Genomic DNA, 17825 nt, shown 5'->3' on the forward strand with positions numbered 1-17825 from the left:
CCTGGGGTGTCAGCACGGGTTTTCCAGTGCTACATCAGACACCTAGAGCGATAGCGCAGCAGGTAGGGCATTCGCCTTGCACACAGCCGACCCGGGTTCAATTCCTCTGTCCCTCTCAGAGAGTCCGGCAAGCTACCGAGAGTATCCCACCCGCATGGCAGAGCCTGGCAAGCTCCCCATGGCATATTTGATATGCCAAAAACAGTAACAACAAGTCTCACAATGGAGATGTTACTGGTGCCCGCTTGAGAAAATTGATGAACAATGGGGTGACAGTGACAGTGACATCAGATACCAATACTCCCCCAGCACGAAGTAGTCACTTTCCCCCATTTTGCAGCTAGAAGAACTTCCAGGGGCCCCCACCAACCATGAATGGGTCCTGTCTGACTCTGTGAGTTGAAACTCTTCTAAGATATCATAGAGCCGGGATGGCAGCTCTGGCGAGGAAGAAAGTTGTCTCATGTGAGCAGATGAGTGGGCAGCACCCATGACTGTGCTATCACAAGGGACTTCATTGTCTCCTCGACTTTGTTTCTCTGTGGTTGATGCTGTTGTGCTATTTCTGTTCTCTTCCTTCGCTTCTTTTTTTTCTTTTACTTTTTGGGTCACACCCAGCAATGCTCAGGGGTCACTCCTGGCTCTGCCCTCAGGAATCACTCCTGGCGGTCCTCAAGGGACCATACAGGATGCTGGGAATCGAACCCAAGTTGGCAGCATGTAAGGCAGATGCCCTACCTGCTGTGCTATCACTCCGGTCCCTTCCTTTGCTTCTAAGTGACTGGGTGCATCATCTCAAATGTTAGAGAACAAATCTTTTGCTGCTTCCTTAATCATTTATTTTTGCTTCGGGGACTGGAGTGATGGCACAGCGGGTAGGGCGTTTGCCTTGACACGGCCAACCCGGGTTCGATTCCCAGCGTCCCATATGGCCCCCTGAGCACCGCCAGGGGTCATTCCTGAGTGTAGAGCCAGGAATGACCCGTGAGCATTTCCGGGTGTGACCCAAAAAGCAAAAAAAAAACAAACATTTTTTTTGGTTCTAGTTTGGTTTGGTTCTTTTGCAGTCCCAAAATCAAACCAAGAGCTTTACACACACAAGACAAACATTCTACCTCTGAGTCATGTTCCCTGATCCTAGACTTTTAGTTTTAGCTTTTTCTGAGGCTTTGTTTGTTTGATGGTTCTTTTGTGTGTGTGTGTGTGTGTGTGTGTGTGTGTGTGTGTGGAGGGGGAAGGGGATGAGCACACTCAGCAGTGCTCAGGAGCTACTGCCAGCCCTGTGCCAAGGAGTCACTTCCAGTGGTGCTGGGGATCCAGTTGGCATTGGTCACGGCAAGACTGGCACTTGGCTCTAGACGCTAAACTCTCACCAGGACCACTCAGTCTTTGAGGTGGAAAGGGCAGTGGCATTAGCCACTCCGAGAGAAGTGAGTTTCAGTTTCCTAGGAGATAAATGAGTTCCAGGATATTGTTTCATTATTTCTCCTTCAAAAGAGATCTTAGCCAGCAATGACGTTGTGGGAATTATCATTCAAAAGCCACAAAAGACCCAAGGTCCTTTCTCTCTTTGCTGCTACATACCTTCCAAATGGATGTCAAGGTTCCATATTACCTACTATTCTGCCTCTATAAAACAGGCTCAAAGACTCATCCCAAGTTATTAGGAAGCCCAGGAAGAGCGATTCCTTAGGGAAAAGGATTTTTCCATTTTCCCAAATAATTCTCCATCACCAGCAAGACCTTAAGTACATTTCTAAAGAAACCTGGGTTAGAGTTGCAAAAGGGGGATCTGTATAAAGGCAAGGGCTATCTAGGGAGACTCTAAAATCCCAAACCAAATTGACTTTCTTGATTGGATAAAGGAATGGAGCCAACGTGGGGGTTTAGACTGATTCTGTTTTCCATGAGTCACTTGTCTGTGGACATATCTCACAGATTAAACTATAGGCACACAAATCCCAAGGTGTAAAATGATTCAAGTTTCAGATCTGGTCATCTGCAAATCACAGAATTGTTGGATGAAAGCCATGCTATTTTTAGGAATTTATCTTTCTTTTCTACAATCCGAGGGGTTGCTGAGCTTATGAAGACTCCTGATTCAAATACCAAGTATGTGCTTTGGAAAGAGGCATTGTCTTTGATATTCGATGTATTTTAGTCTCTAACTTTCCATTCTGGCTCATGAGGATGTCCAGGCTTAATTCCACCAACTCATTTCATCTCGATTTCGTTGGTTAAAAGCATGTCTTTGTTTATCTTTGTCCAAATTAACTGCAATCTCTGCTTATTAGCTCTTCGAACAGTCCTACTTCCCATCCCAAATATCCTATCAGAATGCCTGTGGGACACGGTCCATCTATATGCTTGTCTTGACTAGTTTAAAAACTGCTTCTTCATAAGGAGAAAACTAAGTCATGACTCCCAAAGACACAACTTACCAAACTCTAAATTAACAACACATCACCATAATAAGCAGTGAGCGAAGGACAGATGAAAAAGTGATTTTTAGGTGCTGAGATGCAAGTTTTCAAAAAAAATTAATAAGAAAACTCCCCAATACACTTATTTTTCATATATGGATAAGGTGCTAAGTTGGTAAAACAAAGCACTTTATCTAAGGTAGTTTGAAATCAATCAGAGGCAGGACCTTGATCCAAATTCACTCACGGTTACATCCGTCTCCCATGAAGACAAGTATATTAGTTATGATCCTGGGCATGTTCAGTAAGAAAACAATGGACCAGAAAGGTGGGAAAATTTCATCAGATATACCCAACAACCCAACCTACAGATGAGAACACTGGGACCTTCTTTAGTTACTGGTCATGGTTCCTTTTCTTCTCTTTGCTTTGGTCATGAGTTTGTCCGTGTATACCCCTTTCCACTGTCCAGCACGACATCACGGAGATCAATGAATAAACAAATCAGCAATTTGCTGAGTCATAAACTTCTCCTGCCCCCAAAACACTTCGTCAAATTCTGTTGATCAGTTTCTCAATATATATTTATTTCTGCCCCATCTCAAATATTTAACTCAGAAAAACTGAAACCTAGAAGAGCTCTCAACTCTCTACCAGCTCCTGACAGCAATGATTTTTATAAACATGTACACTGGTGAAAGAGAAAAATGCAGTCAACCACATATCATGTAAGAAATTGGCCCACATCCCCTCTGCAAGGGGGAATAAAATCTTAAAACATAATCCAAAAGGCTCTGATTAAAGGCAGTACTTTGATTATTCATTTATATTTCTTCCTAACTCCTCATCAGTTACATAACTTTGGTCTTCTAAAACAAATTATTTATAAATAAATAGTAATGAGTTGGCAATAGGTGTTTGGTCTGGCCATTTTACCTGAGCAGTGAAAAATAGAAATGCCATGAAGCCCTGCAAAATTCCCTGGCACCCCCTCGACAGTCCCTTTGCTTCTTCCTGAGGTGACCTGATTATAGAGTAATGCTGGAAACAGTCTTCATTTGTAGACTAATTAGCCAATGCTCAGCAGCTCTTTAAACATAAAAGGCAACATGTAAATCTAAGTACAATGACTCATCATCAAGCTAATGATCATTTAATTTGTGTTTTCTGCTGGTTTAATGGTCCAGTTTAATTACAAAGAGGGCAATTTGGGGCAGAAGACTCTTTATCACGGTGAGAGGCTCTGAAGACCTCACTAGCATGGAAGGCAACGTTCAGTGTTCAGAATAAAGGTGTTAGAGTCGGGAGTGAATTAAAAATGGTCTCCCCTCTCTGGAGGCCTGAAAACCAAGAGGGAAAGGAAGAACCCCTATCCTAGCACCATTTTCAGATACGAAATTATAACTTAAATAGGGGTTCTTGGATGTTTGGGGGGCTAAAAAAACTGTCCAAGGCAAATCTTTTTGTTTTATTTTGTTGGGGGGCCAGGCCTGCCATTATAGGTTGGAGGGGTGTGGGCTGGTGGGAGGGAGGAGGAGGTGGAGCATGCATGACTGCACTCAGGGTTTACTCCTTGGCTCTGTACTCAGGGCTTACTCATGAAGCAGTGCTCAGGTGGCACTCTTGGAGGGACACAAGGAACCGTAAGAACCGGGGTTGACCACATGCAATGTAAGCACCTTACTCTCGCTAAGCTATCTCTCTGGCACCCAAGGTGAATATTGCGGAGCAAGAATAATGTCATCTCTGGAATGTTATTCCTGTGACAGGGAATTTCATCTCCTACCTTTCAGTAGAATGGAACACTAGCTCCTAAACCAGAAATTGTGTCCTTGTCAAAAGTCATCCTAGAAGCTGGTACTTTGCAAAGTTTGACTTACGTGCTTTTTCTGATCACTTCTCCATATTTTATTATTTTTTAATCTGTATAATTTCTCTGCCAAGAGTCAGCATCCAGTAAAGGAATATATCAATGAACAAATAAATTTTGAGTTAGGACCATAAAGAGGTGAGAAGACAGAAGCAGACCTTTAGCAGTTGAGACCCCTCCCAGATTTTGCAGACCTTTAGAAGGTGAGACTCCCCTGTAAATATACTTCTAGAATTGATTTGAGCTCTAAGCATTTTGTTTTCAAGTTTTCCTACCAGGGTCAGTGATATAGTACAGGAGTTTAGGCACTTGCCTGGCATATGCCAGACCCCAATTCAATCCCTGGTTGCACTGGTTCCCCAAGCCCTATCAGGAGTGATTCCTGAACCCAGAGCCAAGAGTAGGTCCTGTATACAATGCCAGCTACGGGCCCTGAACAAACAAGCAAAAGGAACTCAGAAATATGTCGCTATCTAAATAACAGAGCCAACAATACTGTTAACATGGCACCCAAACTCCAGTAAGCAAAGTTAAAATTGTGCTTGTTAAGGAGACTGGCTTGGGGGGATAAGGAGTAGGGAGAGTGGGGGTGGGAGGGATTGGGGACAGCAGTGGAGGGAAACTACAACGGTGGCAAAGTAGTGTTGGAACACTGTATGCCTGAAACTCTATGATGGGTAACTTATAAACCATGGTGCTTGCAAATTTAAAACTTTATTATATAAATAATCAATCAATGGTTTCAAGAATCCAAAATAGATATGGAAAGTTGTACAGAGAGAGAGAGGGAAAGACAGAGGGAGTGAGAGAAAGAGAGAGAGAGAGAGAGAGAGAGAGAGAGAGAGAGAGGAAATAGATCTCTGTGACATGCTCTCAATTCAGAAGTTCCATCTGCTGCTGGGCCATTAATCCAAGCATCTTCAGGGTGTCAGACAACATTCTCAAGCATCGTGGCAGCTGTATTGGTTTTTCTAGTCACTATCTAGTGACTTTTTTTCCACCACGGTTTTCTCAGTGAAGAATTGGAGCTACCAAGGTAACCAAGAGGGTCGATCGGCAAGCCCACAGAAAGCAATTAATCAACGTGTCGGCTGATGTCAATACTGACATCAGTTCATTTCTCTCTTTACAGAAGCTTTGAGTCAAGGGGGGCTGGGGATCAAGAACCTTGCTTAAAAATAGATACGGCTATCTTCTCCACGGGCAAGAACTTCTTTTGCCAACGTGTCATTCAAGTAGCGTAAAAGCAAGATAGGAGCTCATAGTGCAACGGGGCCTGATCGTAGAAGGCAAACCTCACCCAGAGGCTTTGGGGCCTAATGTCAGATAAAACACTCAAAAAACACCAGAAAGCACTTATAAATGCACACAGGTCACATTAGCTTTTTGAGCAAAAAAAAAAGGAAAAGAAAACAAAGAATTCACAGTAACAATAGTATCTTTGGGGGGAATGGAATAGTCATCCTACTTGAAATGTTACTCCAAAAAAGTGTCATGTCACTAATAAATGGGCCATGAGTAATCTTGAGTTACCCAGAAGTCTAGCCTGTTTTGTTTTTTTCTTTCAAAAGGATGTTTTTCATGTTCTTTCTGGAATTCCAAGAAGAAGTTCTAAATTCAGTTTTCTCCTCAAGCTTCAGACAACACAGAGTCCGGGCAGTCCTGACCCACCTTCTCTGATGCTTTCAGTGGGTCAGTTAACCCACATCCCACGGTGCCCGCCCCACCCTGGCGAGCTGCGTGCAGGAGAACAGGACAGGGGCCCACTCAGCAGAACATCTGTGTGCAGAGGGCCCCTCTGTTTAACACACAGCACAAGACACTCCCCAGACTCCAACCAAGAACACCCAGGCGTCCTCCACATGGCAAGCAGTGTATGAGAGAACCCCAAACAGAAGTCACACCTAACGCTTTCCTAGGCTCTTTTCTGAGTATGTTCTTTTTGGTTTTTTTGTATCTGCTCGACTAGAACAGAAAACAAATCTGAAACAGCACATTCTTTTTCTCCTTGTTTACACGCAGCAGTGCTCAGGGGTTTCCCCCTGCTCTGAGCCCCCTTTAGCAGTGCTGGGTGGCAGGGGAACATCATGCTGAGCCAAATATGGATGGGGGGGGTCTCACCTGCTAAAGGTCTGCTTCTAGCTTCTCACCTCTTTATGGCCCTAACTCAAAATTTTTGTCATGGCTGATTTTTTTTTAGGTACATGATTATATTTTTTATATATAATGTGGCAGAATCTCCTGCCCCCGTGCCAGGTTGTCTTCACCAAGGCCCCTTGGAGTGGGGCGGGTTGAGTCTTCCTCCCCACCCCAAGCAGAGCCCCAGCAGCCAAAAACCTCCAGAACCCAGCCACAGCCATGCCCAAGTCCACTCTCCACATGCTCGGATGAGCCTCACGCAGGAAGGAACCAACAGAGGAACCCAGGTATGCGGGACCCAGGGCTGAGATCTTCAAGCCTGCTCAGATCAGGACTGGGCCTCCTCCACCCAGATCCCCAGTTTTCTAGTAGCTTGGCAGTCACACCCACAAACTGCCCCCGGCGCCTGATGTAATCTCATCAATGGCCAAGACGCAGAGACTATAAAACAAAACTCCCGGAAACAAGTGATGCAGAATCTCGCACAGCAGAGCTGGCAAGCTACCTGTGGCGTATTTGATATGCCAAAAACAGTAGCAATAATGGGCCTCATTCCCCTGACCCTGAACACGACAGGGACAAATGGAGACATTACTGGTGACTGCTCAAGCAAATCGATGAGCAACAGGACGACAGTGATACAATGATACAGTGAATATATAATATAATTCATTAGAGATTACATATGCATAAAAACAATTGCCTAATGGTGTAATGGTGATAAAATTCCTCTACACACCCAGATTTAGATATGTATATCTTTTAAAGTTTTCCTTCTATTCTCTCTCTCTGTCTCTGTCTCTGTCTCTGTCTCTCTCTCTGGCTGATTTCTTTCATTCTCTTAGAAAACATAAAATGCTCCCCCAAAATACACTTACAACAAACCTAAACATGAACTTCCAGATTTGGGGACCTTATCACCTTCTAAATCCTTCAGAGAAGACAAAACCTGTGTGTCTGCATCTGTAAGTGTGTGTGTGTGTGTGTGTGTGTGTGTGCGTGTAGGTGAGATTGTTGTGAGTGTGTGTTTGGGAGTAAAAGTGTGTGGACGTATCTGAGTATGTGCAGTGGTGTGAATGTGATTGTGTGTGTGAGTGTGCATGTGAGGATATGTGAGTAAAAGTGTGCATGTGTGGCAGTGTATGTGTGAGTGTATGAGTGTATCAGTGCAGGTGAGTAAAACTGTACGTGTGTGGCCACGTATGTGTATGTATGTGTGAGTGAGTGCATGTGAATAGAAGTGTGCATGTGTGGCAGTGTATGTGTATGTATGCGTGAGTGTATGAGAGCAGATGAGTAAAAGTGTGTATGTGTGGCTGTGCGTATGTGCGAGCGTGTGTGTGTGTGTGTGCAAGGGTGTCAGTGTGCATGTCCGAGTGTGTGCACCTATGTGTATGTGTGAATATGTGCGTATGTAGGCATATGAGTAAGAGCGAGCCTGTGTGTGTGTGTGTGTGTGTGTGTAAGAGTGTGACTGTGCGTGCCCACTGCAGAGGTTCCAAGCACTGGCCGGGAAGCCAAGTGCTCCGGGCGTGGCCCTGAGCCTGTCCCACTGCCACCACCACCCGCCCAAAGCACTGCTCTGGCCTGGCCTTGCAGACGCCCGGCCTGTGCTCCGGGGCTCGGGCTGGAGTCCCTGCCGCCTTTCTCTGATGCCCGCCTCGGGCAGCGAGCCAGACAGCCACGGCGACTTCGGGTTTTTTCCACTTTCCTGACAGGTTCTGGGGAGACCTTCATAAAAGCGTCAATGAAAGGACACATTATGAGGCTTTCTTTGAAGGGGAAGCAGGGGGTCTTGCCTGCCGGCTCCGTCCCGGCTTCTGCAGACACCCTGGGGTGCTGTGTCTGCCAAAGGCTGGACCCCGACAAGAGTTTGCCTGCGCCTGCAGAATTCCCGAAAGGTGGAACCGCAGTGCCGGCCGGCCCCGAGGCCCGGGGCGCCTGTGAGCCCCAGGAGGGCGCGGGCAAGTCCTGGGGCGCAGAGGCGTGTCCACCAGGACTGAGGTCACTGCGCCTTGGCGCCGCCTTTCCAGCGCCCTCCCTCTCTGCGCCCCCCCCCTCGCCCCCTGGGATTCACTCCTGTTTACTCTGGGAGACGGTGACCGCCGTTTCTGAACGTTTAAAAGAAGTTTAAAAGCTTATAAAAAGGCTCTTAAGATTTCTTGGACACCGAATGCCTCTTACAGAACAATATTTTGATGAGTTAAGTGTAAATGAATCAGAAACCTACATATTAAATTTCCCTTGACATACACATCAGTTTAAAAAATTAATGGAAAAAGTATGGGGGTGGTGTTGGTGGTGGGGGGGGCGCTCAAAGTGTTTGGGGTTTTCTCAAACCCAAAATGCTTGGACAGGGAGAGTGGAAACCCATTTGAGTCAGCAGGTCTCCTGGTTGCCTTCACCTTGCCCCCACCACGCCCTGGCTCCAAGAAAGGAGTCGCTCCAAAACGGGGGGCGGGGTGGGAAGCAGCTCCGAGAAAGGAAGAGCTTCTTAGGGGATTGACTGGCTAGTGGGAGGTTGGTCACACGCCCAGACGGGACCCTGGAGGTGTCCGGTCACTGTTCCCTGGGAGGCTGACACTGAAATCTGCCTTTGATTTGTTGAAGATAACTGCACTGTTATGTATCACTGTCATCCCGTTGCTCATCAATTTGCTCGAGCGGGCACCAGTCACATCTCCATGGTGAGACTTGTTGTGACTGGTTTTGGCATATCAAATACGCCACGGGGAGCTTGCCAGGCTCTGCCGTGTGGGCGGGATACTCTTGGTAGCTTGCCGGGCTCTCCGAGAGGGATGGAGGAATCGAACATGGGTCTGCCGCGTGCAAGGCAAACGCCCTACCCGCTGTGCTATTGCTCCAGTCCTTTGAAGATAAAGGAAACAAAATTTAAAAAAAAAAAAATAGAATTGCAGACGATCATAAATCGAAGACTACAGTACAAGCCTTCACAATGAACTTGGTTCTGGACCCATAAACATGGGTCTCGGGGCTGCTGAGGATAAAGACACAATAGTCAAAAACTGGAGGAAGAACACAGTTGGGGGCAGGGGGAGGGAGAGTTGCTATGAGTTGCAGGAGTTGGGTTGCGATGATGTTGGTTCGGGGACCGAGAGAACACTCAACAGGAAACAAAGCCCATCGAACATCCCGAACCAAATTTGGTTCTGAAGGCCGTCCTGGCTTTCCCTTCTGCTGGTTTTGCTTTCTGGGTGGCTGCCGGGAGAACAGCTGTCTTGGAAGATGTCCACGTCCTCTTCATGGGCCAGGCGGCCATCTGACTATTGGGGGGCGTCGCAGTCATGGTAATGGAACCTGCGCTCACCCTTTGGTGAGACGTGGCCCCTATCTCTTGCTTCACTAGCTGTGGAGTGGCAGAATGTTCCTGCCTGGGGGGCCAGAGCTAGTCAGAGCCCTGCCGGGAGAGGCTCAAGCCTAACTACTCCGTGAGACAGTGCTCACTCGGATGCTGCGTGTGCGATTCTAGCAGAAGGGGTTCTGTTCTGTCTGGACCAAATCCCGAAGTGCTAGATCTCTGGGGAAGTAGGGCCACAAGAGAGACTTCTAATGGATGAGTGCTTTGGTCGTCTTTCTTTCATTTTTTTCTTTTTTTTTTTTTGTTTTGGTTTTTGTTGGGGGCCATACCCAACAGTGCTCAGGGCTTACTTTCTGGTTCTGTGCTCAGGAATCACGCCCAATGGCCTCAGGGGACCAGATGAGGTGCTGGGGATGGAATTTGGGTCAGTCACAAGAAAGGCAAGCACCTTATCCACTGTTCTTTTGCTCCAGTGTCCGGTCATCATGCCTCAGAAGAGCACTCTCCCAAACGCTGGACAGAGAGAGTGAGTAAAGCAAAGAAATGAATGAGTGAATGAGTGAGGAAGTGAGTAATGGGTGAGCAAGCAAATCCATGAATGAGTGAGTCATTCCTTGATTCAAATGAGTCAATGAATGAGTGAATTAATGAGTGAGTGGATGGGACTGAGTGAATGAATTGCTAGTGAGTGAATGAATGAATGAATAATGGGTGAATGAATGGTGGGTGAGCGAGTGAATACATGAGTGAGTGGAAGGATGGTGAGTGAGTGAATGAATGGATGGTGAGTGAGTGAATTAGTGAGTGAGAGAATGAGTGAATGGGTGGTGAATAAGTGAATTAATGAGGAGTGAATAGGTGAGGGAGTAAGCCAGAGAACGCATGGTGAGTGAGTGAATTAATGAGTGAGTGAGTGAGTGAGTGAATTAATGAGTGAGTGAGTGAGTCGTAGGTAGAAGCTCTTCCACGGGGAAGTGCAGACAGGAAGGAAGATAAAAAAGACAGAGACGCAAGTGGTCATGAAATGAATTTCCTCCACCCCCGAGAGCCAGCCCCTCTGCACCGCCACCCCCAGGAAGGCCACTGGGTTGCAGAAGACAGACCAGACACTCCCGGGCAAAGAAACTTTCCAGAGAGCAGAACCTAAAGGTTCCCAACTTTCGTGCCCTGCTCCCTGTAGCCGTTTCCAAGCTTGGCCCCGGAAAATCAGAACAAACCGTCAGGGAGCCTGCAGGAAACTGCAGATGCGGGAGCACTGGGGAAAGAGCACCAAGACCCCTGCGTTTCCTCTTGGTGAGATCTGGAGGCTGGAGCCAAGGCCTTCCCTGGGAGGGCACATCCCCCAGATGCTCTAATGAGGCTGAGCTGAACCCCCCAAATCCTGGCTCAGAGCACACCAGGTTGGCCCACGGGGCAGAGAGCAGGAGCCCGGGAGTTCTCTTGCTGGCCCTGAACATCCCCCCTTGCAGACTCTCGCCTGCGCCTGGGCCGGGCTCTAGGCGAGAAAGGATCTAATAGAGAGCACTAGTCCCTGAGTGACCAGCGCCTGTCTAGCTCCCCGCAGTCTTTGCCAATCAAGAGTCCCAGGGCGGATCTCGCCCAGGAAGTTCTAATGTTCCTCTGTTCCTCTTGCCATTTTCTCCCAGGGCTTTACCGTCTTCATTCTGGAAGTTAAAAAAAAAAAATCACTGTTTGCAGCACTGTCCTCCCGCTGTTCATCGATTTGCTTGAGCGGGCACTAGTAACGTCTCCATTGTGAGACTTGTTGTGACTGTTTTTGGCATATCAAATATGCCATGGGGAGCTTGCCAGGCTCTGCCGTGCGGGTGGGCTCTCTGAGAGGGACAGAGGAATCGAACCCGGGTCGGCCGCATGCAAGGCGGTAGCACAGCCCTACCTGCTGTGCTATCGCTCCCCGCCCCCCAAAAAAAATCAGATTAATTTGATTTTCTCCCCTCCTGGGGGGAATTCTAAATTCTAAGCAGGTGTAAAACAAGCAAATTAAAATTATAAGTTACTCTTGCTGGACCCCAAGATAATCCCCCCCGCCCCAGGAAAATGTCACCAGCCCCCCACCCCTGGCTAGTTGGAGCCAAAGGGAGCCTGGCAGTGTTTGCACAGACCCAGAGAATAGGCCAGATATTCCGCTGACTGGCATTTTAGGGGACCTGGACCCCCGCGCTAGCCTCAGTCCAGGACCCCAAGGGAAACTGCACAGACTTCTCCCCCCCTTTTTTTTTATCTGATGTAGCAGGTTCCCCCAGGGCGGAAACCCCCCAAACTGCCCAGAGCTGCTGCCACAGGTTTGCTGCAGTTCCCAGCCGGTGTGACAGGGCCGGTGGCGGGGGGTTGGGGGGTGTCTTTCTTCTTTCCCTTCGCTACATCCTTCCTTCCGCTGCTCCTTGCAATCAAGTGTGAGTAGACGGGGGCAGGAGGAAAGACTCGGAGACCTCTTCCCCCCTTCTCCTCTTGCTGACCCGCTAATGACCCTGGAGACGTCCACCTGCCCCCAGTGGAAGGCATTGATTTCTCTCCGGGAGCCGTCGCTGACACGACCCTCCGCCTCACTTCCTCTTCCTGCCCCAACCTCCGGCCCTCCAGCCTCCTGGGGCGTCCCAGCCCGCGCCCAGAGAGAATGAGAGGAGCTGACAGTGAGCTTTGACACTTCGAGCCCCGTCCTCATCACCCCCCTCACGCCAAGCTCAGACTCCCCTCCTGCTCCTCCCCTCCCCCTCCTCCTCCTCCTTCTCCTCTTGCTCCTCCTCCCTCCTTCTCCCCCTCCTCTTCCTCCTCCTTCTCCTCTTGCTCCGCCTCCCCCTCCTCCTCCTCCTTCTTCTCCCCTCCTCCTTCTCCTCTTGCTCCTCTTCCCCCTCCTCCTCCTCCTTATCCTTATCCTCCTCCTCCGTCTTCTCCCCTCTTCCGCCTCCTCTCCCCCTCCTTCTGTTTCTCTTCCTCCCCTCCTCTTCCTCCTCCTTCTCCTCCTCTCCTCCTCCTTCTCCTTCTCATCCTTTTCCTCCTCTTTCTCCTCCCCCCCTCCTCCTCCCCCTCCTCCTCATCCTCCCCCTCCTCCTCCTCATCCTTCTCCTCCTCCTCTTCCTCCTCTCCCTTCTGCTCCTCTTCCCCCTCCTCCTCCTCTTCCTCCTCCCCATTCTGCTCCTCCTCCCTCTCCTCCTCCTCCTCCTTCTTCTCCTCCTCCTCCTTCTCTTACTCCTCCTCTTCCTCTTCCTCCTCCTCTTCCTCTTCATCCTCCTCCTCCTTTTCCTTCTCCTCTCCTCCTCTTCTTCCTCCTCCCCCTCCTCCTCCTCCTCCTCCAAACCCCTTCCCATTCACCCAGAAGCCCCATTCCTGAAACAGGCCAGTAGTCCTGGGACTGGCCCAGTTGGGTCATTTCTCCTTAGTTTTCCCCAGCCCCTCTCTTACATTAACCATCAATACTCCCTTCCCTGGGAAATTGCCTTTCTCTGTCCTAGGGTAGTGAGTGATTTTTTTGCCCATCACACGCATACATGCATCCCTCTGGATTTTGATCATTTTCTATTAACTCTAACACAGTCAATTAATAGCCATGATTCAAAGATTCACAAATAATCCTCAGAAAAGAGCAACATACTGCAGAGAGGCCTCTGGACCCCAAAGTGACCACCCGGTTAAAATTTTAACCTCAGCTCCAGCACGCTATTTAAAATTTTGGAATTCCTGGAGCATACAGCCGCTTTTGCGGCCACATGACACCTCATACTTTATGCCATTGGTATATCAAGAGTAGCACACCACATGTGATGGGGTGTTAAGTAGAAGGCAACCGATCTAGATAAAAAATTACACATATATGTATATTTTATATATATATTAGCAACAAGGCTTAATCTGTAACAACATGTTAATGATATCTTATATAGGGGCTTAATGGCTCCAAGGTGCGATACAATTTTCTCACACTTTCCTCTAAAGAAATCATTTCAGATCATTTTTAGTAGACTATTCATAACAAATAATACAAACTAAATTATTTAGTTTCTGCCTTTGGGGAAAACTTGAGCGGTGGTGAAAAAATTCTAAATTATGGTGGTGGGAAGGTGTAACATTGGTGGGATTGGTGTTGAAATATTGAATGTAATTGATTGTTGTGAACAACTTGATAAAAATAAAATAAAAATAAATCGAACACAGTCACACAGAACTTCTCTTGACTATTTTTTTAACCCTTTGCATCTGCCCACCCCTGGAGTACTCAAGGTACTTGGTCTTTGAGTTGACCAAGAGGGATAGGAGAAATGGGTACACTGTGTTTCTATGGGTCAAAACATATTATCATATTATCGTACCAGTGTTGCCAAGTATTCATTTCTATGGGTGAATAGAGGCCTATGTTTCACATTTTTCTTCTTGCTGGAAACTACTTCTGTGATAAAAACCTAGGTTTTTCCCTGGCCAGGACCAGCAACCCACTCTGAGTTGAATTTTGAAAAAAAAAAGAAAAAAAAGTTGGCCTAACATAGAGGCTGACTGGAATTTTACCTCTCAAAATTTCAGAATAAGTAAGTTATCAGCAGGTTTCTACGCAACTGTTGATCATACAGAGCAACTCATTGTATTAGGGTTTTATTTTTTCCTTTACTGTGTTAATATGATTTAATAAAGACGCTTGGCGCATAAACAGGACTCTCAGAGACCAAGCGTTTTTAACAATGACAGGATTAGGATCAGCCTATGGGGGAATCACAATCAAAGTGTCTCTTCCAGCGTGGGTAAAACTGTTCCATCTGTTCGGAGATAAATGTATTATGACTAAAAAGTCTCCGGAAAAAAATCGATGTAGTGAGAAATGTCCTGCCCCCGTTAGGAGATTTTGCAAACCAGGTTCAAATGGCTGAGAAACAAGAGGTAGGGAGAAAAAAAGAAAAAAAAAGGGCAGGCTATGTCTCCAGATAATGAGGCCCTGCCTTTGTGTTTTATCTGCAAAGTGGCAAGGTTTGGAAAAGCCTGGATCCCATTTCATTTGAACTGAACATAAATGTAGTGCCTGGAATTCTCCCAAATGAATAAATTCTTTTCTGATCATTTTTAAGTGAAGAAAGATCAACAGGATAGGGGGACCTGAGGACGGAACTTAGACAGAAGGAATGTGTGTGTGCTTGTGTGTGTGTGTGTGTGTGTGTGTGTGTGTGTGTGTGTGTGTGTGTACCTGGGGTGGGAGTGATTGACTATAAATGAAGAACATAGGTCTATATGCAACTTGCCCATCAGTGTGGATGAAACCAGAGTGGCCTGTGGGTGTTTTTGCTAAAGGCAGAGCTGGAGAGTTGGAGAGAGACACTGTTCTCTTTTTTGGCTGCTGTTTTCTCTTCCTGAAAACCCCCTCTCCTGAAATCCTCCAGTGGTCATCTCATCAACTCCATGCTGCCTTCTTGCTCTTGTTCATTCCAGCGCCGTCTTCCCACCCCATCCCGCGGGGAGCAGCATGAGACGCCTCCCTTCCATGTGCTCTGAGTTCCTTTCTGTTGCCCAAGGTGGGTTTTGCCCAGCTCACGGGATGCGGCTGGATGGCAGGTAAGAACAGTCTGCCAGGCCATTTCTCTGACTCCGTCGCCCTTCCCTTTCGACTTGCAGATTTTGCAGTGCTGGAGAGAACTATGAGATCTCACTGTCGCTCAGAGTCCAGGTTACCATATAGTTTCTCTTTGGATTCACGTTTGGATTTCACGTCCTTGTTTAAAAATAAAGAAGGGAAAAAAAGGAAGAAGAAGAAGAAGAAAAAAACCACTAAGTTTTCATCTTTGGTCACTGGAAGAAAGGTGCAGAAAGAGAAAGAAAGGAACATGCAAAGGAAAAATGTCCCTTCTTCCTTCCATCCACCCCCCCCCCCAACACAATCCACCAGCCAAATCCAATACAGATGATCGAATGACATGTCTTTCCCTCCCATGGAAAGCCACGGCATACGATTCAAATATTAGAACTCAGGAAATAAGGCAGGACAAGGTCCCTCCTTGAAACCTTAGAAGACAGCAGGACTCGGAACTGGAGGGCGCTCCGCTGAGCGACCGTAATTAAAAAATCCCCCTGCTGAGCAGAACGTAATCTAAATAAAATAGGAAGAGGAATTCAGTGGTAACCATCAACTCACACCTCACCTCCCAAGCCGCCTTCCTCGCTCCGTCCAGAGATCTTCCCTTCCAGGAGGGACGTGGCCAGTGCTCCTCCGAGGGGCTCCTCCGAGGGGCTCATGGTGTGATCCCAAGGTCCACTTCCGGAGTGCTGGGAACACAAAGCGAAACAACGCTTGACACAAGCAGGTCCTGGGATCACGTTTTGTTTCAGGATTGTGTTTTTCCCCTCGGCCCTCTCGTGACAGGGCAGGACATCCCTCCCGTCAGAATGGACCCACCCCGCTGTAGAAGCACTCACCAGTTCTTACCGAGCAAGCTGGGTCTGGTGCCAGCCTCTGGCGGTTGGGTCAAGGCTTCCGTCAACTGCGTCTGCTAACTCCATCCCCTCTCGAACCATGAACCGCCAGCGCAGAGAGTGGCTGAGTTCTCCCCACGTCCCACTCACAACTGGTGCTGGGATAACTGCTGAAGAGCAAAGACCGGGTGAATCTAACCTGTTTGTGCGTGAGCACTTTCACAGTCTTGAGTTGGCGTCTGGGGGCGACTCCACCAGATGCAGGATAATCAACACTTGTCTTGATGTGTCCTCTTAGCAATCTCCCCCCCACCCGGCCCCCAGACCCTTGCTCTACTCCTTGGCTTCAGATCTCTGCTCCTCCTCACTCTTGCTTTTTTCATTCCAATCACTTCAGAAAAATCCCTGTGCTTAAGTCTCTCTCAGACAAACCCCATAAAGAATTTTCCATTCAATACCTCCCAGTTTAGGAAAGTCTCTATCTTCAAGATCCTCCTTCCCCAAGCCCTTCACTAGTCAATCCAGGATCAATTCACTGGATCACTGGATCACTGTCATCCCATTGTTCGTCGATTTACTCGAGCAGGCACCAGTAACGTCCCTATTTCTCCCAGCCCTGAGATGTTAGCAGCCTCTCCTTACTCGTCTTTCCCAACAATTGGAGACTCTTTCAGGGTCAGGGGAATGAGACCTATTGTTACTAGTTTGGGCATATCGAACACGCCAGAGGGAGCTTGCCAGACACTGCCCGTGCGGGTGGGATATTCTCGGTAGCTTGACGGGTTCTCTGAGAGGGGTGTGTGTGTGTGTGTGTGTGTGTGTGTGTGTGTGTGTGTGTGTGTGTGTGTGTGTGTGTGTGTGTTGATGGACTGGAGCAATACAGCGGGTAGGGCGTTTGCCTTGCACACAACCGAGCAGCCAACCCGTGTTGATTCCTTCGCCCCTCTCAGAGAGCCCTGCAAGCTACTGAGAGTATCTCACCCACACAGCAGAGCCTAGCAAGCTACCCGTGGTATATTTGATATGCCAAAAACAGTAACAACAAGGCCCACAATGGAGATGCTACTGGTGCCCACTTGAGCAAATCAAGGAGCAACGGGATTACAGTGATATATATGTATGTGTATGTGTGTGTGCGTGTGTGTGTGTGTGAGTGTGTATTACTCTCTATGATTTATTGCCTACTATCTGAACTCCATCAAATATGGTGTGGTAATTATGGAAAATTATGGAAAATCCTCCGAGGGGCTCATGGTGTAATCCCATGAGGATTACACATAGGAACACATAGGAAGTGTCTTATAATGTGTCTTAATCTCTGATTCCGGGTCCCAGGAACAATTACCAGCGGAAAATGGGCCTCAGTGCTCCCTCATCTCTTGCCTGTAAATCTAATAAGTATGTTTGCGTGTCCATCTTCTCTGGACTAAGGTGGGGGCACAGTTTGTGGTAGTGGGCTGGGGTGTCAAATGGTTTAGGTTTTATGGATCCTGCCGTCTCTGCTGCAAACAGTCAGCCTGGCTCAGGTAGCCCAAAATAATGTGGAAAGAAATGAATGTGACTGAATCCCAATAAAGTTTTGTGTGTACACAGCTTTTGCATTTAGTATCTTCTTGAAGCAGCCAATAATCTTTCTCTTGTGTATTTTTTCCAATTATTAAAAGTGTAG

General features: G+C 47.6%; 1 long non-coding RNA gene across 2 annotated transcripts in view; it reads right to left on the reverse strand.

The window, feature by feature from the left end:
* Window positions 1–13593: 13593 nt before the first annotated feature.
* The window catches only part of LOC129403567 (uncharacterized), a 92653-nt gene continuing 88421 nt past the window's right edge, over window positions 13594–17825 (reverse strand). Inside the window, exons 2-4 of one of the 2 annotated variants that reach the window (XR_008629297.1) lie at window positions 16170–16326; window positions 15886–16009; window positions 13594–15458 (exon numbers count right to left, since the gene is read on the reverse strand). This is a non-coding gene — a long non-coding RNA (uncharacterized LOC129403567). Of the gene's footprint in view, window positions 15459–15885; window positions 16010–16159; window positions 16327–17825 lie in introns of both variants that reach the window. The other variant, XR_008629296.1, reaches the window with a different exon arrangement.

Source organism: Sorex araneus, chromosome 3 (genome assembly GCF_027595985.1).
Source record: "Sorex araneus isolate mSorAra2 chromosome 3, mSorAra2.pri, whole genome shotgun sequence".
Lineage (NCBI taxonomy): Eukaryota > Metazoa > Chordata > Mammalia > Eulipotyphla > Soricidae > Sorex > Sorex araneus.